The sequence below is a fragment of the Gopherus evgoodei genome, chromosome 6 (assembly GCF_007399415.2).
Source record: "Gopherus evgoodei ecotype Sinaloan lineage chromosome 6, rGopEvg1_v1.p, whole genome shotgun sequence".
Taxonomy (NCBI): Eukaryota; Metazoa; Chordata; order Testudines; family Testudinidae; genus Gopherus; species Gopherus evgoodei.
Window position 1 is genome coordinate 59428405 of NC_044327.1, and position 27631 is coordinate 59456035.

At 41.4% G+C, this 27631-nt stretch overlaps 2 protein-coding genes and 1 pseudogene across 4 annotated transcripts in view; all 3 read right to left on the bottom strand.

Moving 5' to 3' along the window:
- Positions 1-19780, bottom strand: part of SNCAIP (synuclein alpha interacting protein) — a 124361-nt gene extending 104581 nt beyond the window's left edge. For 2 of the 3 annotated variants that reach the window (XM_030567445.1, XM_030567448.1), the window contains exon 1: positions 19622-19780. The gene's annotated coding sequence lies outside the window, so the exon portion shown is untranslated. Of the gene's footprint in view, positions 1-18978; positions 19201-19621 lie in introns of those variants that run through there. The other variant, XM_030567446.1, reaches the window with a different exon arrangement.
- The window catches only part of LOC115654035, a 50791-nt pseudogene extending 25428 nt beyond the window's left edge, over positions 1-25363 (bottom strand).
- Positions 25364-26031: 668 nt separating this feature from the next.
- LOC115653875 (zinc finger protein 474-like) overlaps positions 26032-27631 on the bottom strand; it is a 57594-nt gene continuing 55994 nt past the window's right edge. Inside the window, exon 7 of the transcript XR_004001027.1 lies at positions 26032-26071. The gene's annotated coding sequence lies outside the window, so the exon portion shown is untranslated. The remainder of the gene's footprint in view (positions 26072-27631) is intronic.

Here is a 27631-nt window from a genome sequence, read left to right on the forward strand (position 1 = left end):
TGCTGACTTGCTCTTGCACATTAGCCAAAGAATGAAGAAGTAGTTCTGGGATTAGCTGCACTAACTCCAAATCACCACCTCTCTTAGACGGGGCAGGGCACTGAAGAGTAGATCATACTTTGTGAGTGGGGTATGCAATAAAAAGCCCAGCTACATTTTATTAAATATCCCCTAAATTCAGTTTGAAAGATTAAAAAAAGAATTACTTTCTTTTTTCCCTTCTTAGGGGTCATGGCAAAGGTAAATACAATACATGCTATTTTGTTGTCTTCTCAGTTTTATGGGGGTATTTTACCTAAGGAGAAGTTACGTATCATATTGCTTTCCAGGGGTCCAATGTCTGTAGCAAAACTGGGATTTGCAAATATTTTGAAACGATTTTTTATAAGTGCTTTAGTTTTTCAGCATCCTGACTGGCTTCAAACATCTCTCATTAAGGAAAAAGGGTTGTTTTTTTTCTTATTATTGTTTATAAAAGGTACATTTTCTACATTACCATTGAAAATATAAATTCAATGTAATAAATCCTGTCTTGTAGCATCATCACATAATATTGTTCTCTCTCTCCTCCCCACTACACTAGTCAACTCAAATATACTCCAAAAACTAAAAAAGGAAGGATAAAACTTCTTTGGATTTTTAACTTTTGTACTTGAATCCCAACCTTCAGTTGTAGGTGTGATGCTGTACAAAAAGGAAGATGACCATGCTTACACTAAGGTATAACCACTGCTGCAGAACCCCTGTTGCACAGTTGTGATAAATCCTACGCAAAGTACGCTTTGTAAGATACTACTAGAGAAGTTGTGATCTGTTGAACAATGTTATCCTGTTTATATGCATGCATTGTCATTGTATATGAAGTTATGAATGTTTGCTATGTGTTTGTATCTCAAACATAGTGTGTTCCTGGATAAATCAGATTTACATTAAGATCAGTCAGCCATAGAAGATGGGCAATTAAGGATAATCAACTATTCCAATTATCAGAGGGGTACCCGTGTTAGTCTGGATCTGTAAAAAGTGACGAAGAGTCCTGTGGCACCTTAAAGACTAAAAGACATATTGGAGCATAAGCTTTCGTGGGTGAATACCCATGTGGTGGAATCCACCACATGCATCTGATGAAGCGGGTATTCACCCACGTCCAATACGTCTGTTAGTCTTTAAGGTGCCACAGGACTCTCTGTTGCTTTCTACAACTATTCCAATGGGGCTCTCTTCATGATGCCTTAGAGAGCATATGGACAATGCAGGCCCAGTGACTTGGCAGGGCATGTAGGACATGTGATCCCTGATTCCATGTTTGCGACTGTAACTTTCCATGCACATGGGCTGAGGTTGAGGGGGTCAACAAGCAAATGGACAAAGGGATCCAGTGGATACAGTGTATTTTGATTTTGGGAAAGTCTTTGACAAGGCTCTTAAGCAAAGTAAGCTGTCATGGGATAAGAGGGAAGGTCCTCTCATGGATTAGTAACTGGTTAAAAGATAGGAAACAAAGGGTAGGAATAAATGGTCACTTTTCAGAATGGAGAGAGGTAAATAGTGGTGTCACCCAGAGGTCTTATCTACATCTTGAAATCTACATCCAGATGTGGTCACCCCATCTCAAAAAAGATATATTGGAATTGGAAAAGGCTCAGAAAAGGGCAACAAAAATGATTAGGGGTATGGAACGGCTGCCATATGAAGAGAGAATCGAGATTAATAAGACTGGGACTTTTCAGCTTGGAAAAGAGACAACTAAGAGGGAATATGATAGAGGTCTATAAAATCATTTACTTTCTCCACACCAGTCATAAGTGTTATTACTCCTTCTCATAACATAAGAGCTAGGGGTCCCCAAATGAAATTAATAGGCAGCAGGTTTAAAACAAATAAACGGAGGTATTTTTTCACACAATGCACAGTCAACCTCTGGAACTCCTTACCAGAGGTTGTTGTGAAGGCCAAGACTATAACAGGGTTCAAAAAAGAACTAGATACATTCATGGAGGATAGATCCATCAATGGCTATTAGCCAGGATGGACAGGGATGGTGTCCCTAGTCTCTGTTTGCCAGAAGCTGGGAATGGGCACAGGGGATGGATCACTTGGTGATTACCTGTTCTGTTCATTCCCTCTGGGGCACCTGGCATTGGCCACTGTTGGAAGACAGAATACTGGGCTAGAAGGACCTTTGGCCTGACCCAGTATGGCTGTTCTTATGTTACAAACTGGAGACTGTAATATCACCTTCTTGCCTCTTTCCTGCTTCACATCTCTGGACTATGATTAAGGCTACATTTTAGTCACGGGTATTTTTAGTAAAAGTCACAGACAGATCACGGGCAGTAAACAAAAATTCACGGCCCGTGACCTGTCCATGACTATATACCCAACTAAAACTTGGGTGCTTTGGGGAAGGGGGCAGACCAGGGGCACTGTGGGTGCTCTAGGGCAGGGGGCCAGGGACGTCAGGGTGAACTCAGGGCAGGGGAGTCTTCCCGGGACCCCTGCTAGTACTGGAGGGGGACAGGTGGTGGTGCATGGCCCAGGCCCCCTGCTGCTGTTGGGGAGTGGGCAGGCAGTGGCACATGGCCCAAAACATCCGCTGGTGCTGGGGAGAGGCAGGCAGCAGCATGCAGCCCGGGACTCCTGCTGGAGTTTGGGGGGTTTGAGGGGGCTGGCTAGCTCCCTACGTGGCTCCACGCAGTTGCCTGGAAGCAACAACATGTCTCTTGTCTCCTAGATGGAGGGGCGTCCAGGAGGCTCTGCGCACTGCCCCCTACCCAAAGCACCAGCTCTGCAGCTACCATTGTCCAGGAACCAAGTGCCTGCAGACAGAGTGGAGAGACATGTCGCCATTTCTGGGGAGCTCCTCCTCAAGGTAAGTGCTGCCCAGACCCCTTATCCCCTCCCGCACCCCAAACTTTTGCCCCAGCCCTGAGCCCCCTCCCACACCCAAACTCCTGCTCCTGCTGGTGGGGAGGGGGGCAGTGGCCCAAGACTACCTCTGCAGCGGTTCGTGTGGCTGGCCCAGGGGCTGTCCGAGCTGCTCAGATGGCTCCTGGATCAGCTGCACTGGCTGCTGCAGAAGTCACGGAGGTCACAGAAAGTCACGGAATCCATGACTTCTGTGACAGACTCACAGCCTTAACTATGATTTCTAACAAAAGGAAGCTTTGATTAATGGACTGAGGACCCCCAATCTTTTGGGTGATCCAGAGAGACTTACTGCAAACTAGCAGATTTAATATCACTATATATATATATAAATAAACCTTCAGTTTAGTTTACTAAAAGATTGTCTACCAGCGTGGTTTTTGAGTGAGATCCAGAAACACATATTGATCTGGAGTGAGTGTCTGGTTCTTGGAACTGGAAGAATCCAATATATGTGATTTGTGGTTTTAATAATAATTTATCACAGAAGTCTGTTTTTTCTGGGTGGTGTAGGAGGGGCTAGAGGGCCTGAAGGGGACTGTCTGTGGCCCCAGGGACTGTCTGTAGCTAGTACAACATTTTGGAAGCACACATCTGTTACTGACTTGGTGAAATCTTACTAGAATATACCACCAGTTTGGGGTGCTTGCCCTGTTTTCTGGCAGTCTGAACTGAGATTGGCACTCTGAGCTGTGTCCCATACCAGGCAGCGTGACAGTAGGAGTCAAATCCAAGACAATGGGTTGATACTGAAACTTTACTTACATAAATAATCTCATTGAAATGAATGGGACTACTCATATAAAAAACAGTTTACTCATATTGCAGAAAAAGGTCCCAAATATGAACTCTGAACTCACAAAAGGCATTCAACAATCTACAAGCTACAGCTCCTTCAAGAGAGCATACATTTTCTGTTTTAAATGTTAGAAAAACATCAAAGACATGAGACAGAAATGATCAGAATAAAATTAAGGACCAAACACTGAACCAAGAAAGAATTATAGTACCTACGAAGATATGAATGAGAAAGAAGTAAAGTTAGAAGCAAAATCGAGACCAATCAATAATAAAATAAAGCATGCATAATGCAGTGGGAACTATGCCACTGATATACTTTGAGCAATTAATGTACAATGCTTCATGTTTAAATTGGACAGCTAGTAAGTGTTTCATTGTAATTTTTACAGTCTACAAAAATATTTTCTTAAACAAGCCTACCAAAAATCTCTCTGAATTCATTTGTTTTGAATACTGGTAATTTAATTATAATTCTAAACCCAGGTTAAAATAACACATCCATATACAAACTTTGTCAAACAAAGTTCTCTCTAGAAATCTGAGTCTGCAAAAACACTTCAACTGAACAAATCTATACTTTTGTCATTCTTGAGAACTGGACACAGACTGGAAAATATTGCTTAACAAAATAGGCTTAAAAGATACACACTTTCTTTCTCCACTTGCTATGAAATTTTAGTGCAACGGTCACTCTGAGTGAAAACTGCAACTCTTAAAAAAATACATATACCATGATAATTGTGATTTCAGATTGAATTTATGACATTGCAAGTAAAACTCAAAAGTTGCATTCACAAAGTGATATTCTCAAATCAAAAGCAAGCAACCTTGCTTTCCATCCTTCATAAACCTTTATAACCTGTCAGTAAGTCTTAATAATATAAATTAATATTTATTATTAACTTATCTACATTTTCTAAGCTACTTTAAATATCAGTGTCAATGCAGCACATTCACAAACAGGAATTCTCAGGAGCTTCAAAATATCACTAAAAATAAAATTAATGGGTAAATATCTGCAACTTGCATTTAGAGATTAATATTAATAAATTGTGAATGTGTATTTTTCAGATTTTACCAATTATTTTCCACTGACTCGTGGCTGTTGGCAGGAATGAACACCACATTTATAGTACATTTTGAGGATGCTCAGAATTCACAAACACACACACTATATATGCATATACAGCGGATGCTACTTAATAGCAATCCTGATGTTAACCAGAAGTTTTAATAGGAACATTTTGCTAGGAACCAATCCCATGCCATTGACTTTAACGTTAATGGGATTCTAATATTGGCAACAGGCTTGCTGCTTATGAACAGCTTTTTGCCCTGGCTACAACGCCCCAAACCTGCCTATATCTGGGAGGGGAGGCCGAGGTTAGGACAGTCACAGGAAGGGCTGAGACTTTCCACAGTGAGCAGGGACACTGGGGCCCCACAGGGCTGCAGGGTACTTCTCTGTGCTCATCATGCTGAGCCCTGGCCTGGCCCTAGTGGCTTGGCCTTGGTGTGTCCCGGGCACTTCCTTCCCTGGCTGAAGCCCTGCATACCTTTGAATTATAGCAACTTTTTGCTGAGAACAGAGACGTTGCTAATAAGTGGAATCTACTGTATCCATCTCCTGTGCATATATAATAATGCTGAAGGTATATGTTATCATCTGTTTTTAATACTAAAACACCAAATAATTTATAATGCAGAACTATATGATATATACAGAACAGTACATCAATCGTACACATATATTTGTGCTGTCCAACATTTCTGTAAATCCTCCATTAAACTCCGATTTGAGAGTGAACAAAAGACTTATATGGATCAAGTCATGGTTGCTTGGAACACTGAAAGAGAAACATAAAATGCTGTACTATTTCATGTCAAGATTATCTGTAGTTCACTTCATTATTTCAAAGATTACTAGCAACTGAAATACAGTGAACTCCACATAAAAGCCACTGCTTATTCCTTTTCCTTAATACGGAAGGCAAGCTACTAGATGGTAATCAGGAGATCAACTTACAGTGCTCCTAAATTATCTGACAAACTGTATCCTGTTAATGTAAGCAATGAAACAATAGAAGCTTGTGTGAATATTTAAAAGTACAGTCAAAAAAGGCAGAGGAAATTAACTGTTTGAATGCTAAAGGATTCTTGATTCACATTTATAATTTTCAAAATTAGTGTGATTCTACCATAAGCCATTACTCTTTACATCAAACATTACTTGTTCTAGATGAAATACAACATATTGTGAAGTGAGTTACACCATGCCTCCTAAATGGTTGATGAACATACATAACCCATGCCCAGTCCTCTGGGAGAGGAGCTGCCAATGCAGGGTCAATACAGGCTGGGCTTTCTCGCCAATTCCCTACCCTCGGCCTCATCTTTCAGCACCCCCCATTATGCTTGTGGGTATACTGATGTAGCGAAAACTACATTATTTGCTGACCTTTCTGTGACAGTGTTTTTTCCCCTCGCACCTCTTCCATTAAATTTACTAAAACATTCCATGCCAAAACTGTTGCCTTAACAATGTAAAAAGTTCAGGTAAATACTGTAATTACAGCTGAAATGTTTTGAAATGATGATTTAATTAATAAAATGTCTGTTTCTGTCTGTCTTCCCAATACTAGACAATGTCATTATCCAGAAATTCTCTTACTGACCATAAATCAGATCTAGAAGTCTCCTTAGATACATTTTACATTGTGGAATGAATATTTGAACTAGAACTTTTATTTTAACTGATTCAATAATTAAAATATCTTTGCTCAATTCATGTTGAATACAAATAGCTACTGTTGAGGCATGGATTGGTTGGGGATTTTTTTAAGGTCACAGAGAGGTACCTCTGCAACATTTCCCTAAATCTTGCATTGCGTTCTCTAAATTCCCAGAGCCAAATTAAATAATCATCCATTAGAATTTCAATGTTTTGTAATCCTGCAATGGTTTGTGTGATTACTTTTTAAAATATCTTGGGAACAGAATTAATGCTAAATGCCATTCACTTACAATTGCAACATTAAAACAGTGATTTAAAAGTTATTAATTTAGAACTTAACTCATCTAAATTTGCTTGCCAAAAATGCATGTCCTATATCTAATACTGAGATGATTTTTGCTTCATATTACCATTAATTATTAATTTAAAAAAATGTCTCTCCTAAGTAACATATCTCCAGGTATTACAGTATCTTCCAAATTTATCCACAATTTGTGTAAAATCATCTGTATCTCCTTGCTCGCATGTAAAAGCACTGAATGTCAGCAACACTGCTGGAACCAGTCTCTTTCCATATGTCTCATCTGTTGTATCATCCTTCTTTCCCTGTCCTGCCATGTTATTACCAATTCCTCTCCTTTTGCATACTCCTTTTTCTGACTTGAACAACCTAGTCCATTAGTCTGCCAGCTCTGCCATCTGCAAAATGAAAATTACAGGTGTCATCTGTTAAGTATCATTTGGCAAACCCTAATAAACAAAGGAAAAAGAGAAACACACCATTGCATTGCAAGTTTCAAGTGAAACTTACTAATGATGCTAGTAAGATTTACTTGCAGTGTGGTCAAAAGCATTTGTGAGAAGCTTGCAGTACACAAGAACGGAGGCACATTATAAAGGTTGTAAATCTATGCATATCATGGCCTTGGAACCCCTCTCCCCATGCCCCCCCCCAAAAACAAAAAACAAAAAGAAAGAAAAAAAAACCACCATAACCCCAAACCACTCATGACTGTTAGGGTTTTTTTTTAAATCTTTGTCACTTAGACCTACCCAATACCCAGTGAGATTGCTCGATTAACTTTTACAAATTTGACTCTATATGTCCAAAGTAATTAAATATTATTAAAAAGTATTAAATAATGTATTTCAAAGTAAAATATATCTACATTTTCTCATAATTTCCAAAACAATTATATATTATATTATAGGCAATAATATATGCTATGACTTTTTCTTCATTTTAGTATATTTTAAATGATTACAGTCATTTTCTGTCATGATAAACGAATGACCAGCCTTATACATCATCTTCTATAAGAGGGATGTGTATGAGTTTGCTGGAGTGCTTAAAAGTTAAATACTGTTATTTTCAGTTAATTTTATGACCGCCAAAAATAATAAATGAGATAAATAAATAATGAGATAGCTTCTGCACTCAGTAAGAGTCTTGAATAAGGGATGTAAATAGGGTTTAAAAATGGTAACCGTTTAACCTATTAAAATTCTATTGGTTAAACAGTTAACCATTAAGGAGTTGTGCCGGTCCTGCACCTAGCAGCCAGGATGCCACCCATGGGGCAGCAGCATAATCCTGGGAGCACGGCAGCAGCAGAGTTTAATTGACTGATTAAACCAGTTAACTGGTTAAACTTTTACATCCCTATCTGGAATAATTCCACTGACCTCTCTGGAATTACTCCAGAATTACACCTATATAACTGAAATTGGAATGTGGCCTTCGGGAATCACAGTTCACCTGAAATTTTTAACTACATTAATGAGAAAGAGAATGTAACTTGTACTTCTGCAGCTACAGTATACTGGCTTTATAGTGTTGCTAATGTTAAAAACAAACACACACATTTGTTTTGAGCAGGCAGCAGACATGACTTAAATAAAACAATAATCATTTGTACTTTTTGCCTTCCATTAGAGAATCTCAAAACAATTATTTTTTTTAAATTTTGTTAGAAGAACTTTGTCTACGTTTTGAAGTCAAACACTAGAAAGTTCGAAAATGGCTGAATTCATGTTGTGCGTGCTTTCTTAATTCAGCCCCTTGTGCATATACATTAAAATACAGTCTTAATTACACATCACATGCTATTTTTTCCACAGGACCCCTGCCTCATTCAGTGCTCAAGCAGGTGAGTACTCAGGGAATAGGGCCACTGTACAGAAATGTTTCTCCTCATCCTTCAAGCAGTAGCCCCTGCCTCATTTACTGCACCCCATCCATCTGCAGCAATGAATGCAAAATAATTCACTTCCTCATTGCCTTTATTAGTGTCCTCACTATAATATCTAAAATACCTTACAAGCATTAATGAATTTATTTCCACTACAAAATAGAAGGGGATTATAAGTCTCATTTTACAAATGGAGGAACTGAGATAAAGAGACAAAGGAATCACTGTCAGACACATATCAGAACTCAGGACATCATGACTCCCCATCTTCTGCCCATATCACCAGACCTGCACTTAACCACTGCCAGAGGTACTGGGCACCCACTGACTTTAGACGGATGCTCAGCAGCACTTCTGTCCATGATAGGACCTTCCCTTTTATCCCATGTTAGCTTACAATTTTGTCCACCATCCAACCCTGAGTCATTATATGAGCATTGTGCAGCCCGTGCATTGAAAGAGGCAGATTGAAAACTGTACTGCAATGTATACACACAAGGGGTCTGAATTATGGGACCACCAACTTAATTCTGGCATTTCCTATCTTTCCAGTATTTGACTTTGTAACCTAAATGACAGTATTTTTAAAATTCTATATGTGATTTCCTAGTTGTTGTTTTTTTAAAAAGCAAAAGGTAAAAAAAATGCAACTGTAACAACCGTTCCATGTATAAAATTTGTTCCCTTAACCTTAGCATGACTTGAAATATAGGACTAACTACAATAGCTGGCAGCAAAAGGCCATTCCCCCAAGAGGGTGTGGCAGAATGGGTTGCTGAGGTGACTTACTCAGTCTGGGAGGGGAGCCTGGCCTGGCCATCTCTCTTCCCTTGTTCCAGGAAGTGGGGGACCTTCTTACCCACCTAGCACTTTCAGAGGGATAGATTGTTGGGGAGAGCCCAGCCCAGTTCTTTCCCCTCCACTCTATCTTATTTATCTAGGGTATTTATATGATCTCCATTACTGTAGTACATCTGAGTATCTGACAACCTTCAATGCATTTACCCTCACAACACTCCTATGAGGAAGAGGAATGCTATATCCCTATTTCACAAATGGGGAACAGAGGTACAGAGAGAGAGGCTGAGGGACAAATTTTAAAAGGGGTTTAGGCACCTAGAGATGCAGATAGAAGTTCAGTGGCCTAACCTACTTAGGCACTATTGAAAATCCCAGTAGATGCTTATCTACACATTTAGGGACCTAAATACCTTTGTAAATCTGGCCATAAGAGATTTGACCAAGATCACAAAGGAAATCTGTGGCAGAGCAGGAAACTGAATGTACGTCCAAAAAGTACCAGGCTGTTGCCCTAACTATGGACCATCTCCAACTCTTTACAACTTCTTCCTGGGGAGACTGTCCTGCTTCCAGGGATCTCAGTGCATACTGCTGCTGCTGCAGGGGCCTGGACTTTCATTTCAATATTCATATTCAGTTATTATTTTGACATGCTGCCGAAATTCTGCTGACAATGCAACAGAAAGAAAATAGAAATTTTCAAAACTTCATACATCAGCCAAACTTGAATGGAACTTCATGGGCCAAAGAAGGACTTTGTTCATGAGATATATTTCATGGGCCAAAGAAAGACCTCAGTGCTTTGTTCCTGCTGAATTTCAACGATCCAAACTGCAAACAATGGAGGTGTTAGAGCTTCTCAAGACAGTGTTGCAAGAGTCATTTCTAACAGAAAGTGTTAGACAACTATGTTTTAGGTCTCTATCAGCGCCCCACATTGGAAACAGATGTTGCTATTAGCACCCTTTATAATGAGTAAATTGAGTACACTGGTCAGGTTTTCTCCATTTTACTAATGGGTAAACTGAGGCAGAAAGATTTACTTAACATCCAAGAGTCAGAGTCAGAGCCAGCATTAGGAACTCCTTGCTCCTAGTTAATCCACTAAACAGTGCTGCTATTTTTCCTTGAGCAGCAGATAATGACAGCATTAAGGTAACATTTTTACAATCACTTTTTTTTAACCACAACTGCAATTTGAATAATGGAATTTATTTCTATTTAATCATTTATCTAAAGCAGTGGGTCTCAAACTTTTTTACTGGTGACTCCTTTCACATCACAAGTCTCGGAGTCTGACCCCCCCCAATAAATTAAACATGTTTTTTTATCTGTTTAACACCATTATAAATGCTGGAGGCAAGCGGGGTTTGGGGTGGAGGTTGACAGCTTGCAGCCCCCCATGTAATGACCCTGCGATCCCCTTAGGGGTCCCAACTCCCAGTTTGAGAACCCCTGAACTAAAGAGAATATTTTTATCTTGGCATATAAACAAGCTGTGACATTCCACCAGCCTGAAAAGCTCAGCTTCACCTTCTGTCACCAAAGCATGTGTTATTTCACAGAAACACATTTTGTTGCATCCTATTTCTTAATTTTTGATTTATCACCATAGTCTTTGCATAATATATTTTTGTGGCTCATGGAACACTTACACAAGCTCACTTTTTTCCTGTTTCATCCTCATCCTTAGAAACTAAGGTTTCTGCCTTAACTTTCTTAAATTACATTTGGTTTTGGTTTTTTTTAAATGGACGGATGGACAAACATATTTCCATTACAAATACCTCCATATCAAATTTTGGTGTATGACCTATTAATGTCAAATATTATTGCCATAAAGAAGTGTCTTAAACAGCAGCATAGCTAAATACCATATTTTTGAACAAAATACCTGTGTTAAGAATATGGGACACTTTAATAATAGAGAATTTGACTGACAACAAAAAAACACAAGTCAGCTCTTTATAATGTGGGTCTCTTTCCTGATATATGCAAAAAGACAACAAACATTTCTATAAAATGAGATAAATACAGGGTTCTTTCAGTGTAGTTGAAGTCACTGCTTTAGTCAAGACCATGTGTTGATGTTCCCTCATAAACAGCCACATAATTGCCCTTTTTGAAACTGCTGCATAATTGTACTCCAGGTTCTAAACTTTTATGTAAAAAAAGTCTCTAGCCCTTATGGTTTGAAGAAAAATTTCCATACAGGAATCAAATGTACACTAACACAGCTTTCAAAGGCTGCAGGGAGCATGATGCAATAATACTACGTCCTTGTCTACACTGCCACTTTACAGCGCTGCAACTTTCTTGCTCCGCAGTATGAAAAAATACCCGGAGTGCTGCAAGTTTCAGCGCTGTAAAGTGGCAGTGTAGACAGTGCACCAGCGCTGAGAGCTATGCTGGTAGCTACTTCCCTCATGGAAGTGGGTTTTTTATAGCGCTGGGAGAGCTGGTGCCATGACTACATAGACGTGTTAAAGCGCTGCCATGGCAGCACTTTAATGTTGCTAGTGAAGACATGCCCTAAGAGAGATGTGAAATGTTCCCATTCAGCTTCATTGGGTGTTAACTCAGGAGCTTAAATGATAATGTAAAAAGCCTCACTAGTACCAACTATTGCAATGCCAATAATTTTAGTAGAAATATCAAACCATCAGTAAAATGCTTATCCATCTCTGTTGGATGCAGTGGCAGAGCCTGGAACAGTATACTGTGGGGCAGCTAGCTGCTGGCAGAGGCTTCTGAATTCATGACCTCTCACTCCAAACTTATTTTTGCATTGTCCTAAAACTGGGAAGAAAATAGAGCTACCCAAAGCCTCTCCTGCATCATGGGTACCAAAACTTCTCTCTCATGCCTCCTTAGATGCCAAAAACCTCAACAGCTGTCACAGTCTACAATACCTCCCCCAGACCCAAAGCTTTATTTAATAACTAATACCAACTATTTTTTTTAATTTACCTGAATTCACCACAGACTTTTTTAGTTCCCCTCACCAAAGAATCCCATAATCTAGAAACCACTACTACAGATTTTAAATCTACCTTTCTACAAACTACTACCATGACTTTATGCTACTGACGAATGGGACTATCATTCTGTGGAATGAGGATACCAGCCGGCTTGGTGAACAGAAAGCCCCATTCCTGTACATCTTATTTCAGTTGGGAAAACGTGCAACTAAAGGAATTTATGCATGTTTAAAATTAAGCACATGCTCCAGTGCTTTGCTGAACAGAGACTTGAGGATTTAAGTGCTTTGCTGAATCACAGCCAAAATGCACACCAAAGGTGCAGTGCTCAAGCATGCCTGTCTAACTTAAATGTATGTTCAAAAGTGAACTGCAGGTGCACAGAAGCCCTTGTCTCAGTTCTTACTCCCTGGTAAACAGTTATGGGAGAGCTCCCGTAGCACTACTAAGGGTACGTCTTCACTACCGGCCATATCGTCGGGTAGCAATCAATATCTCGGGGATCGATATATCACGTCTCATATATCGTGTCTAGATGAGACGCGATATATCGATCCCCGAACGCGCTCCTGTCAACTCTGGAACTCCACCAATGCGAACGGCGGTAGCAGAGTCGACAGGAGGAGGCGCGGACGTCGAGCTCCCGCTGTGAGGACGGTAGGTAACTTGATCTAAGATACTTTAACTTCAGCTACGTTATTCACGTAGCTGAAGTTGCGTATCTTAGATCGATCCCCTCCCCTAGCATAGACCAGCACTAAGGTCCACAGAAGTGGTTTGGAGAAGAGAAACCATGGAAGCTTGGAGGATGGTGTGAAGGGGCCCCTAGAGTAAGAAGAATCACTGATTTTAAATGAAAAGATCAGCAATGTAGATAGACTGCAGGTCAATTTATCCACAAATTGGGTACAACATGGGAAATCACAGTACAAATTTCAATATACCATTTGCTAACATGCTAAGACCCTCAGGCACTACTTCTCCGTGGAGAGCTGGTAGTTCATTATTTATATCCATGTAATCTTTGATTTATTCTAATGAGAATACCCGTTTCAAGGTGCCAATTTTGATGTGAAAAATCTATCCACTTGGAATTAAACTGACACCACCAATGCTTTTCACATGGCTACTGAATGGTTATGAGACAACTACTGCTTTTGGTCATAATGGACAAAAGTCAGATTTACACTCATGACCAACAGGCATAAGACTTAGTAGCCTCATACTAACCCTTGAGATGGTCAGACCCCTGAAGATCTTATTTTCAAGAATCTTTTCATTAAAATTATTTGCAAACAGAGCCATCTTGCTTCCAAAAATTAACAAACAACATCAACAAATTAGCAAAAGTACAACTTGATAGACTAAATTAAACAAATAGAAGCATATGCACAGCCTCTTATCCTATAATTAAGGCTCCGTGTTTGTCACGGAGGTCACAGAAGTCACAGATTCCATGACATCTGTGACTTCTGCAGTGACCGGTGTGCCTGGCCCAGGGGCTGCCTGAACATCTCCGGCAGTCTCGGTTCCCCCAACCCCACCTCTCAGCAACAGGAGTTTGGATGTGGGGGGGCTCAGGGCTGGGGTGTGGGGTAGTGCTTACCTGGCGGGGGCTCCCTGGAAGGGAGACAGGAACTCCCCTCCCTCAGCTTCTAGCTTCATGTGCTGCCTCCGTCCCCGCAGCTCCCATTGGCCGCATACCCAGCCAATGGGAGCTGCAGAACTGGGGCTTGGGCCGAGAGGAGGCAGCACATGGAGCTAGTGTCGCCGCTTCCCAGATGCCAGGTAGGGAGCCTTCCCCGGCCCTACCAACCCCTCCCCAGCACCCAAGCTCCCCCCACAGCCCCCGGCTGCGCTCCCCTCCCCAGCACCTGCGGCGCACCCCAGGCCACACTCTCCCCCCCAGCACCCACAGCGTTCCCATGGGCCGTCTTCCTCCAGCACCCGTGGCACTCCCAGGGCCACCCTCCTGAGCCATGTCCTCCCTCCCCCACCAAGTTTTAGTCACGGGTATTTTTAGTAAAAGTCATGGACAGGTAACAGCAGTAAACAAAAATTCATGGCTCTTGACCTGTCCATGACTTTTACTAAAAATACTCACAACAAAACATACCCTACTTATAACATATGAACTGCTCCATTTACCTTTTTAACAGTATATCAATCATGTAATTATTTTTTAGACTTCTGGATGCAGCAAGCAAAAACTGGTTTGCAAACTAAATGGATGTAGAGATTCCTGAAGATAAGACTTATAATAGGGGGCAATTACAAAGGTAGGCCAATTTGTGGGGCTAGCCACTTTGCCAATGTCTTTCTAATAGCCAGAATGTTAAACCATCAATTACCCTCATCATATTATAATTTAAAAGTCAGTTCCCCTTTTCCTAAGGATCTCTTAATATGCTGTGCACAGGTAACAAAAAGTATACAGAGAAAAAATTAACAAACAACCTTCATGTAGTTTATGCCAACGAAATTACTTTAGTCAAATATTTCATCCTGATGCTATGTAACACAAGTCCTATACAATAGGATACTCAACAGCTGATTCTCTCTCCCCTCTTCTACTGAACTGCCAACCTTTCCCTGTTACACTGTCTCTGTTGATTGACTCCTATAATCAGAATGCCTATTTATTCAAACATATTGAGCACTAACAAAGAAGTCCAGGTTATCGCAATTCTACTGTAGCTAGGTGAAAACATGCACCATGTTCAAAGATATAGTATAAACTCAAATTTGTTTTTTTGCTAGACATTGTAAAATGCATTTACATCTCATTTTAAATTTGTTTTAAGTAAAGATAAATCAAATAATGGTGTTAAGCATACACCCATTTCCTGGCCATTCCTTTCTGTACACAAGAACAGTTTTTGCCCAGATCCTAGCAACAAGCACAAATATTATATTGTATCCAGTGCTCAAAACATGAGTTTCCAAAATGATGTTAGTACTCAGCTTAGTTAAAGAACATGCTTTGAGAAGAATATCTGACTGTACAACAGCAGCAATAATAGCATTTGATTAAAGTTAGTCTAAATGTGTTTAGAATAACAATTTTCCCCTTTATACAGATAAAGAGAAAAGGCTAACAATCTAGCACAGACAAGAAAACAACTAACATGAACCCATGTGAGAAGGGGGGAAATATTGATAAAGGAACAGTTCAGAATATCCTATTTACATCTTAAAATTAAATATAGAAAAATACAAAATGCTGTTAAAAACATAATAGTGTTGTTTACAAAACTATTTTGGTGTATTTACATACTTCTTAAACTGTTCTTTTAAAAAAAAACAAGAATAAGACTTGTGCATAGCAAAGGATGATCTCCGTACTAACCAACCTGTGAAAGTTGAAATGCATATCAGCTATTTTTGGTAACTGTAGCTTCTTTATATTGTATATCGCTGGTAACTTTATACCTGAAGATGAAATTACAAGACAGATAAACAGCTGTGGAATTTCTACCAGAATATTTATGTGCCTGTTTCTCCCCACCAGCAAAGAAGTCCTCTGTGACACCAGGATCAATAGTGTATCTGATGCATGTATCCTATTTTAATAGTGACAACAGTCCTGTTGTTGCAGGACTATTCCCTTGTGTTTTTAATGATGCACCTGCTCCATGTGAACCATCCCTCACCCCTTTGATAAAGAAATACCTTGTATCTGGCAAAACACCACCACCACCGGCTGGCTCCAAGCTCCCTTTACTATGTCAGTCTACTTGTTTTCACATTTCATTCAAGATACAACACTTCTCAAATACTCTTTGACATATTTTTCATCTTGACAGTGAAAATGATTATTTCATGCTGTGTTAAATATTTAAGCATTCTGAATTATATACAGCAAAATGTTAGTAGCTCTGGTTCATTATAAAGACTTTATTAAAATAACTGCATGCTAGCAAGCCTCTATTTCAAGTCAGAGTAAAAATCAAAGGGATAGATTGTGCTTAGCTCTAACGCAGTCACAAAGAGAACCAAGGTTCTTCCCTCCTTGTATGCCACCATGTTAGTGCCTCCTGGATCACTGCTCTGGATGCTCAGTGGATCACCCAAAATGTTCCTTCCTCTGGAGCAAATGGGGGAATGGGCAGCAAACTGAGCCATGGCTCCTCTACACCCACCTTATAACAACCAGATCTGTTTCGACGCATGAGGGGGTATGCTGCATCTCATAAAAGTGTGTTGCAAATTAGTTCTCCTCAAAGCACACAAAAGGAACCACAGCAAGCACTGTCCCACTAAAAGGTGCCTCTCTCGAGCACAGTGCCTCCCACTGGTCCATTTGATGAGATGCACCTACACACTGCTGCTTATACAGAGCTTTCTTTACCTTAAAGGCAAAATGCAGTCCAAAAGAAGCTAGGTCATACTCTCGTGATTTTTCCCCATTCCAGGAGAATCAAATGATATCGAAGAGCGGACTCTTGTACAATTATTTCAAATGAGAGCATTACCTAACATCTAATTTACTTGCCATAAAGCCACAGCTGAGATCAGCAGGGGTGCCCAAGTTGGAACCCACTCATTTAAGAAGACATCTAGCAGGAGATTCTTTGTGAGGGTCCCTCAGCTTTGGATCTTGCCCTCCACCATTCCCTCTTTCTGAACAGTTAGACTTTATAAACCTTCAGGGCATGCTGCAAGGCACATCTGCTTTCCCTAGCTCAAAGAGACAGGGAAGACTTACATGGCAATTCATAAAGATCTGAAATATGTTTTTAGTTGCTGGGTTATGACTGAGTTAATGATTGGGCAAAGAGGAGTAGCCTGTCTGTATAGCTCTATTACAAATGGCATTTTTCTAACTAAAAACACTAATAATGAAAAAAATATATTTTCTCTATACATTGGGTTAAATACTGCTCAGTACTCAGCCTATTTACTCGAGTAGTCCTACTGACTTGACTTAGATCTGGTAAAGGCTTGCTAATGGACCTCATGCCATTCGACTGACCAGAGAAATACACATTTGCAGAATCATGCCTAACTGCACCAAGTGGAATTATTTTTATTTTCCAATTCAAGGATCTGATCCTGCTCCCACTGACTTCAAAGGAAGCAAGAAGCAGTACTGCCAACCTTAATGTTCAAAAATCATGAGTTAGGTCCCTCAAAATCATGGCTTAAAAATCATGACTTAAAAATCATGACATTTAAAGACTAATAAACTGTGAGTTGTTTTTATTTGCCTTCTGTTTTTTGGAATCTTTAGGGTGCACTGGGATCATATTTCCAAGCTTTTCTTTGCAACCATAAGGCTAGAAACTTAGGGCCTTTTACATGGTGGGGTAATATGCACTGCATGGGTGTGATTTCTGATTTCCACAGTGCACTAATGCGATGCACATTAACTGGTGCATGTATGCCCTGCTGGTGCGCACTAAAGGTTCCCAGATGGTGCGCATTAACCGCCTCTGTTCCGAAGCCCTAGCGCTCGCTCTCTCTCGACACACACACACACACACACACACAATATATATATATAGCTCACAATCAATTGTCTCCTTGTGCTGAGGCTTTCAGTCAAACATCAAATATCATGAGCTGGCGACACTAAAATCAAGCCTTAGTATATTTCAGAGCCAATTTATATGCTAAGAGCTCTTATTCATTCACATTGTAGGAGTAAAAACAAGGACTCCCATTGATAGCAGCTTGAGTAAATAGTTTGTAAATTTCAACCCTATGTTATTAGAATAGCCTTGAATTAATTTAACTGTAATCTAAGATGCAGTCCTTCTATCAGATAGCTCTATAGTTACTGTTCCTAGAACTAAATAAATGCTATTTCCTTACGGTATAAAAACAGCAAACTTCTCTTAAATTTTCTATTAACTATCAGTATGTACCAGTAGAACATGTACAGTGTTCAAAGCCATTTTCCCACAAGGGATGTCAGGCTCAGAACAGAACACAAATAAATTTGCATTTGCTTCAAATTTCACATAAAATGATTTTTCCAGTGGCACTTTGGGAGAACCGACATCGTGCATATGCTTTAGCTCTAATTAAATCCCTCAGATAAAACCCTATTTTTATTTGGAAAACACAACCCTGGGCTGGCTGCACTTTATAGGGAAGAGAAGAGGCTCTTTATTTCTGCCGTCATTCTCTTTCTTTACAGAGCTAAGTGCTTTTCTTCCTAGATAGATATCTGTCAATCATATGCTGATAAGAAGTACAGAGCTCTGTTGCTTGTTTTAAGAGGGAAACAAAAGGAGTACTCCTTTTTCACCAGTTATTCACAGGCAAGCCAAAAATGCCACAGGAACAGACTGCTATATTTCAGGATTTAGTTCAAGGAACACTGAAAATTGTCAACAATAGTTATTTCTGAAACCTATTTCTTCTCTGCAAGCAGAGTTCAGCAAAGAATGCTAGCATTTCCTGTGGAAATTGTGTGGCTGCCAGTAACGTCCTCCTAATTTTTCTTCTCCCTTTTCATTGTTTTGTTTTGCATTTAAAATAAACACAACCTGGAATTTCGACAACAGCCACAATAACCCTTTACCTCACTTACCACCTGCAGATGAAAATCATCAGGAGAGGAAAGCAAAGGAGCCACATTTCAGCAAGCAGCAAAACCAAAGCACACTGTAACCCAGCAAGAGAGGTGGCTGAGGATGTCCAAGTCCTGAATGCTGGATTTTGGGGCACGGGGGGAGAGGGGTTAGCAGGCACTTCCCACACTATCCTATTGTGCATTCGTTTCACCCCACCCTCCCCCGTATGTGATGCTGCCTTTATTCTGTGCCCGCTTTGCATGAAGCGGCTCGTTAAAGGGAAGACACAATGAGCGCCAACACTAGACAGGATGCCAGCCAAGCGGGGAAGAACATCGATTCCCCATACGCTAGCGGTGGAAGCTGCTGCCTCTTGTGTGTCAACCATCTCTCTGCTAAAACAACTCCTTGGCTGCAGCGTTACTATAGAGACACCGGCTCTGTCCTAACCCCTGCCTGGCGAGGCGCTGCTCTCCCGGAGACCAACCGCGCCGTCCCCTGCCTGCGCTGCCGGAAGGGATGCGATGCCCGGAATCCCCCTCTCCGCGCACCGCGGCGAGGGCAGAGGGGTGGGGCCCCCAGTGCAAACTTGGAGCCGCAGCCTGCGCTGCCCCCGGGGCTCTGCCTGGCCCAGGCTCGAGGGAACTTTCGCTCACTCACCTCGGGGCTCTGCCGGCCAAAGTGCTGCTGCTCCGCGGGGCGGCTGCTCAGACTCCGGCAGAACGCGGCCCGGGCGAGCTCGGGGACGCGGCCGCCCGCTGCTTGCGTCACAGTCACGCCGCGGCCATTCCCCACGCCGGGAATTCGGGGGGCTGGGGAGATCCGCCACGTGATGAGCAGGCGAGGCGCCGCCGGGCGGGGCGGAGGCGCTGGAGGCTGCCCGCGGCGAGCCTGAGTGCCGGGAGAGCCCCACCCACTCCCTTGCCCTGCCGCCCGCAGCCCCACCAGCTGCCCGCCCCGTCCTCGCCCCCCGCACACGCTCGTGCTTCTTGCACGTTCTCCCTCACCCCCCCCCCGTGACAGAGACCCGGGTGCAGCCCGGGGCGCCCCGTTCCTGCTCCATCCCCGCCGCAGGGGCCGTGCGGCTCCGCTGCCCCCGGGCACGGAGGAGAGGGGGGCTGAAACCGGACAAAGCCAGGAGGGGTTGCCGGGCGCTGCGTCCTTCACCACCCCCCTCCGGGAATTGCCCCCGCCCGAGCTGCTGGGGGGAGATTTCCGGGGTGTTTGTTTTTCTAGGGCTTGATGTCCCTCTCCTCAAGTGGGTCAGTGATCGCTCCTTGAGGGGGTCAGCTGGGGTGAGGGCTGAGCAGAAAAGCCTGCCTGCCTTCCGGACCGTGCCGCCTGGCCCCAGCCCTCCAGCACGGAAAGAACGGGAAGGGCCAGGCGCGTGCCCTTGTGCTGCTCACGGAATTCCCTCGGGGGGTTCTGCTGTCACACCACGCGCCACTCCAGAAGCGGGTCCGTTTAAAAACACCAGTGTGCTAAAAGTAGCAATATAGGGCGCAGAGCTGTAATTTGCTGGCAGCAGCAGGCACAAGTTGTAATGATGACTAAAAAGCTATCTTTAAGGTGGAAACACACATCATCTCATGGTATAACGTGTTAATCACATGGCATCATATTGCACTAAAAATACCTGAAAATATTGGGTTTAATTCGTTCACATCTGTTTAAAATAAAACCTTGGGTTTTGGCTTAGTATAAAACCTGGAAAGCACGCGTCATGTTTTCCTTTCAGTAGATACAGATGGAGTTGGTGGCACCCTTGCAATGTATGGAACACATTTCCATTAAACTAATTTTAACTCCCTCTGTTAGAAAACCATATTTTATTTCATGTTATTGAGGATTAGTGCAGTTACAAGCTGTGCCTCTGCTTCCGAATGTATAGTATGTTTGTCAAACATGGGCCAGGTGGTCACTCTGCTTAAACATTACAGTAATTGTTTTGTTACAAGATTCTCAAGTGGTAACTTACTAGGCTAAACCATTGTGATTTCAATGTGATGTAACAGGAAAACACTACCCATACTCTAAGTAATAGTTTGGCTGCAGTGAAAGTTCCTTTAAATGCATTTTCCCCTCTTTTTCAGAGTTTAATCTTTTCTGCCCTGTTTTCTCAGAAGTGTCTGGGATTTTTTTTTAATCACTATTCACACACATTTTCCAGCCTGCCTGTTAAACTTATCCTGCTCTATATCTTTCTCACTGGCCCTCCAGAGATTTTCTGTATGCTTTTACATTTCAAACATAAATCAGAACTTGGATTTTCTGTCTCAGAAGAGACAACACTGCAAAAGCCCCAAAGATGTGCATAGTAAATTAAAGTGAATTTCATGCTTGTAAAAAATCCTGGTTTGACATTACTGGTAACTCTTATCCACAGAACAAATATAGCACAGACAGCAGCAATGCAAGCTTCCTCGCAGTGTGCCACCAATGTTACTAAACCCCATTCTGGATTGAACATCTCTAGGAATTAAGAGCAGTGGTTCAGTCTGCATGTTCATTCGCTCCTTGGCCTTCATACTGAAATTTCCAGTGAAGTCACTAATCACAGTTCCTGGCCCATTAGGAATGGAACTGAGACCACCATTTGATGTATTCTGTAGAACAGCCATCAAATAGTAACTACTGATCTGATGTAGTGGCCTGGAGATGAAAGGCAGTATAGTAGTGTTCCATAATTCCCTTGCAACATAATGCGTTCTCATATATGTCACAGCTCATTCAGTACACTTGCCCAAAGGTGGAAGAGTGTTAATTTTAAAAAATAAACTTATGTTTTTAAGATGTATGAAAAGAAGCTTGAACATTGATTACAGTGAATTCTAGTTCTTGTATTCAGGCCATGTTATGTGTAACAGTACTTTGCTCAAATTCACTCTAAAACAGTCTGTGCACTATCTGAGGAGTGTGTGATTCAGGGAGAGGAAGAGAAGAGTTTTATTTTGGAAACATTTGACTATTGCAGTGCTCTTAGGAAATGGCATATTTAGACACTGCACATTTCACACTCGTACTTATATGGAGATTAAATTACTGTTTTGGGTATTTGAAATGCATTTGATTAGGTGGTTTTTTTTTTAAAGGAATGCTGGTCAGCTGTGTGTGATTAAATGGTTTTAAAAGGAATGCAGGTCAGCTTCAGAACACAATGTCACATATAACTCATGCCAGGTCGAAGAACACAGTGTCTATAGAAAAGAAAAGCAACATATTTTGTAATTTAGGGGCTATAAATACACTCTATATTTAAATGCAGCCTATTAGCCTGCCAAGTATATTTTTATGTGTTACATGTGATATCTCACATAAAGCTGATATTCCTGTTTATAGACTTGCTCCTGCACGCTTCAGTGGGAGTTCTGCTTGTGTAAGGAGTTCTGATCATGCCCTGTATGTCTGTACAAGCAATAATTGTTGATATACAAGGGTCAATTTTTATAAGGATTGCAGGATGTACCATATTTATATATTATATTACACAGCACTGCTATTACTTTGTTTAAAAAATATCACAAGTCACAATCTGTATTTTTTAGCATAGGAACAGATACAAAGCTTTGCTCAAATGTATAATTTTTCCCACTTATCGCCTTATCTCCAGACATAAGACATTGAAAATCAGGCTCTAGTATACTTTTTTATAAAAGGTTAACACAAGATCAGTTCAATAGTACATGAAAATTTACTAATCCTACTTGAAGAGACAGACTGATCATGGTAATACATGTGATAAGGGTAAAGAGTATCTTTTATGTGTGTACTGTAAGTAAGAGCCCAGTCTTGTTCCCCCAGCAGACTGCAGGAGTTGAAGGTAGACAGCAGGTAACAGAATTGGATTCTAGGGGACTGAGCAAGCCCCCATTGAAATCAATGGAAATCATTCCATTAACTTCAGTGAATGTTCGATCAGGCCCTGGGGTTTTAACTCCCAGTAAAAGTTACCTTCAAATAGATTAAAATATCACCATTTTAGTCTAGAACTACAATATTTTTCAATTTGGTAATATTTGTATCTTCTATGCCACAGCTTATAAAATTTAAAAAATTACCAAGTTTTACAAGCTGTGAATAAAGGAATGTACAGTACTTGATATCTGTACTCAGCTACCAGGCTCCAGGATGGTGATCTATGACTGATGGTGAGTATGATACCACCAAGAGTATTGCCAGGGGTGTCACGTTAAGTGAGGGCTGGAAATTGCAGAGAAACCACATCCACATCTGCTGAAATAACAAAGGCTAAGTTTTTACTAGTACTGTGATGAATAGTCCCTGTGTGTTATTTAGGGGCAATCAGGAACTAAATGTTTGGTGGTTTGTTTTTTTTTAATTTTGCCATTCAACTTTAAATCTTGGTGGAAAATATTCCACTCTCAAATCCTGAGTTACTTCAGACTAGGGTGATCATATTTCCCTGTGCTGAATACAGGACACCTTGTAAAACGGCTCCTATTCAACAGCAATCAATCAGAACTATGCGACTCTGGCTTGAGCCCTGCGGCAGGCACTGGGAATCAGAGTTATAACACCTCCCCCTCCATGGCTCCGGCTTCAGCCCCACTGCGGGAGCTGGGAATCAGGGCTTCAGCCCCCCACAGCTCTGGCTTCAGTCCCGCAGCGGGCGCCAGGCTCGGGGCTTCAGTCTCACGTCTCCAGCTTCAGTCCCACGGAGAGTGCTGAGGATTGGGGTTGCAACCCCACAGGGGGGCTCAGGCTCTGGGTTTCAGCGTGAGCACCCAGTGACACCCCTGAAAGCACTTGCAGACCCCAACTGAGAACCCCTGCTTAAGGTTTCAAATGGCTAGGGGTGACACACATGGGGCTGCCTCTTGTCCTACCTGATGTGTCCACCACGTGCTCTCACTGATGAGCCACCGCCTCCCCGCACTAATTCGCCAGCCACAGACAAGACACGGCTGGGGCTGCGCTGACTAACCGCTGCCTGGCCAGCAGGGGGAACAGAAAATATGGGACAATTTGCCCGTTTTTTAAAAAAAGGCGGGACGCCTGCAATAGGGCTTAAAAACAGGACGGATAGCCACCCTACTTCACACAGGTGAGCTAGAACTAGAGCCATTGTTCCCACTTTCACCTCCTAACTTTGAGAGTTTGAAATACACCGGACAGATCCAAATTAACCCCGATTTTAGTTTTCCAAACCCATTTTGAATTTTCCCTACCTCCAATTTTTCATAAAGTAGACTACATATATTACGCAATTTAAAACCACTTTGTGTATGTCTGCATGGAAGATTTAATCCAAAACTTTTTGATATACGGTAAGTAACTCACAAAATGCAAGTCTCTCCAATAGTGTGTGCGCAGAACCTCTGTTCTGTTTCAAATTGCATTGTGTGAACACATGGCAGCAATTGGCTGTGAACTGAGAGCATAGCATTCTCTGAAGCTATCCTATGGTCCTTTGCTTCTCTGCTGAGCAATGTACATCCCAGGATTGTTTTTGCTGTGAATTGTGAATTTCTGGGCGGGCTTGCACCATTTTCAAATTGCTATTGGCCAGGATTGACCCAGAAATGCTCTGCACCACTGTTGTGGTTGTTGGGATGCAGATATTGCAAGCGCAGGAGTATTATGTGGCATGGTTGAAGTTTTAGGTACTCTTTGAGCTTTTGTAAAACCCTATGAATTATTTCAGCTTTATTTTTAAGGAGTTTTTTGTTAAATGCAATGAATACTCATAATGGATGTACTGTAAATGGTTTTATTGTGAACAAACAATAAGAACCAATAATAAAGTTTGAATGAAACCAATGGAAAAATAATCTTTGTATATGGAAATACATTTAAGTAACCAAATATACACAAACCTTTCATTACTGCAAACAAATCTTGAACTGCAACAGTAAGAATATTTCAAATACAACTTTTTAGTGGTGGTGTATAAACTTAAAGGTGAGTATACACCTTGCCATTGACTCTTCTTGTACTCATGACCTTGGTCATGGGGAGAGTACATGGATTCTGGGGTCTAGTGTCTTGGTTCAAAATTCTCAAGGATGTTGCAAGGCTCAAGAAGAGCTGGACTCTGAGGTCCAAGTGTTCTCATTTCCCAGACATTGGATCTGAGAGGTGAATGGGTGTTGCTGGGAGCACTGAAGTGGAGATGCAGCGGTTAGAAGTTGCTGCTGGTCCCAGCAGCCAGCATTGTCCAGGAGCTGAAGGACATGGCTAGGTCCCAAATTAAAGGATTGCATGGCCTGCTGGCTTAGCAGAAGCATGTTTTCCAGGAAGGCCTTCTGGCTCAGGATAGCATCCATGAGTTGCCTTTGCATCTCTGTCTTTTTCCATGTTCTCCTTGTTCATCAGCATGGTGATGCTGTCCTTGATCACAGCAATACTTTCCCTTGTCACTGCAACATTGTCTTTGGCCATTGTGAGAGTCTCCTGGGAGATCTGCATTTCTTCCTCCCTCTGGGTCCTCATTTATAGCCTCCACCTCTTAGCCAGTCTAGTTTTGCTCTGTGACTCTGCCTGGAGTTCTGCAAATATCTCATTCCAAGTCCTCCTTTTTCTCCCCTTCAAGTTGGCCAGCCTGTCAGCAGTACACAGAGGCACTGTTCTTAACAGTCTGTCTGTTGCAGGTGTTGTGGGAGTTGCACGGGGAACAAAAACAAACTTCACCTCCCTGAGACTCTTCTTCCCATTCTTGGGGGAACCTCAGTAAGTGGTAGGTGGTCTATGTGTGCGGAAGGTGCTGGATGCATTTGGATTTCAGTCTACTGTATCTGCTTTTGTGTTGGCACGGGGTGGTGGGGCGGGGGGGGCTGGAGTAATGTTCCTGACTTGTTTTTGCAGTTTTGTTTGTATGCTGGAGGTACTTCTATGGCAAAAGAGGTGTAAAGATGGATGGCAGGCATTGGAGCAAGCTAGATAGTAATCTCCTTTAGGCTGTCCTCACTCTGGAAAATGTTAAACTGAGGCAGGTGACTAGGAGGCGGATACTGGTTTTACGCAAAAAGGCCAAGGACAAACCAGTGAGATATGCTGTGAAGTTATTCACCAGGATGGGCCCCGCAGAAGCACTACAGGAGTAGTAGGGGCTTGCAAGTTATACCGGAAGCATGGATGTGCAGCTATTCCCTGTAATATATGAAACAAAATTGAGCTATTTCTCTGTCTTAAGTCCTTCTATACCTAGGGTGACCATATTTCCCAAAGGGAAAATGGGACACCGTGCTGGACTCACTTGCTCCCCACTCGCACAAATTATTCTTGTAGTTTTTGGAACCTTTTCCAGTTTGTCAACATCTATTTTAGAATGTTGATACACCAAAACTGGACAGACTATTCCAGTAATGGTCTCTATAATGCCATTAACAATAATATTGCAATATCACCTCCCTTCTTCTATTCAATGTTTCCCTGTTTAAACATCCAAGGATCACATTTACTGTCTTAGCTACCACACTGCACTGGGAGCTCATGTTTGGTCAGTTGTCCAGCTTGACCTCTGTGTCCTTCTTAGAGTCACGGTTTTACAAAATACAGTCTCCTATCCTGTAAGTGTGAACTACATTCTTTCATATACCCTGTGTAGGAAGAGAGATGGAGGAAAAGAGAGGAACTGTTGTCTCATGTGGAGCAGTGTATACACATGCTCAGTGGTGCCAATCAAAATGCCGGATAAAAAAGTCAGAAGTCTCTAAGTTAAGTTAAATGTCAATTTACACATATTCTTTTCAATTCAATAGAGTTATGAATGAGTTACTTTAGGAAATCCTGACCACACAATGTGTTTAATTGGGTTAAGACCATGAACAGTAAGCGATTGGTTTCATTTGAGCCTTAAGCAAAAAACAATGTTATCTGAAACTTATATTAGAGGCTACAAATTAATTCTAATAAAGAAATCCTTTATATATATATATATATATATATATATATATATATATATATATATATATATATATATATATATATATATATATATATATATATATAATATATCACAAGGAATTTTTCAACTATAGTCAATATACTAATTAAGCCCTCTGCTGTGGTTTTTAAGAAGATATGCCAATGAATAACAGGATTGTAAGAAATTTTAAATTAACACCTACTGTGAACCACTTAGAATACAGAAGGCAGAAGAATCCACTTCTTGGATTAGTTCAAAGCAAGACATTTTAGACAATCATTAAATAATTGTAAAAAACCCATGCAAATATAGCTGAAAGGAATCTCTGAGAACCAATTATCTGTGTCACTTGTACGTAGGAGAAAGGCAAAGCGAGACTTCTGGAGTACCTCATAATGACCCTCCACTAAGAAAAGAGGGACTATACATAAATGAGTAGTAAAAGCAGAGAAACTTAGAAGTCAGTAGGAATTGTTAGATATCAAAATCATACGGCCCTGTCCCACACCATTAAAATTATGGGAAGTTTTGTTATTGACTTCAATAGGGGCATCATTGGGGGCTGAGAGTCCTGGGGAAATGGTTCTAAAAGAGTGATAATTGGCTGGCCTTTCTTTCCTTCTCCAGATGGCTTTGAGATAGTATATTTACAGGAGGACCAATTCAAAATGCTAACTAAGCAAGAATACTGTGTATACCCCATCGAGGCCAATTCTTAACAATTTTGTATGCTTTTTTCCATTGTTTGTTTTGGTCCCTATAAGATGTAAGCTGAGAATGGT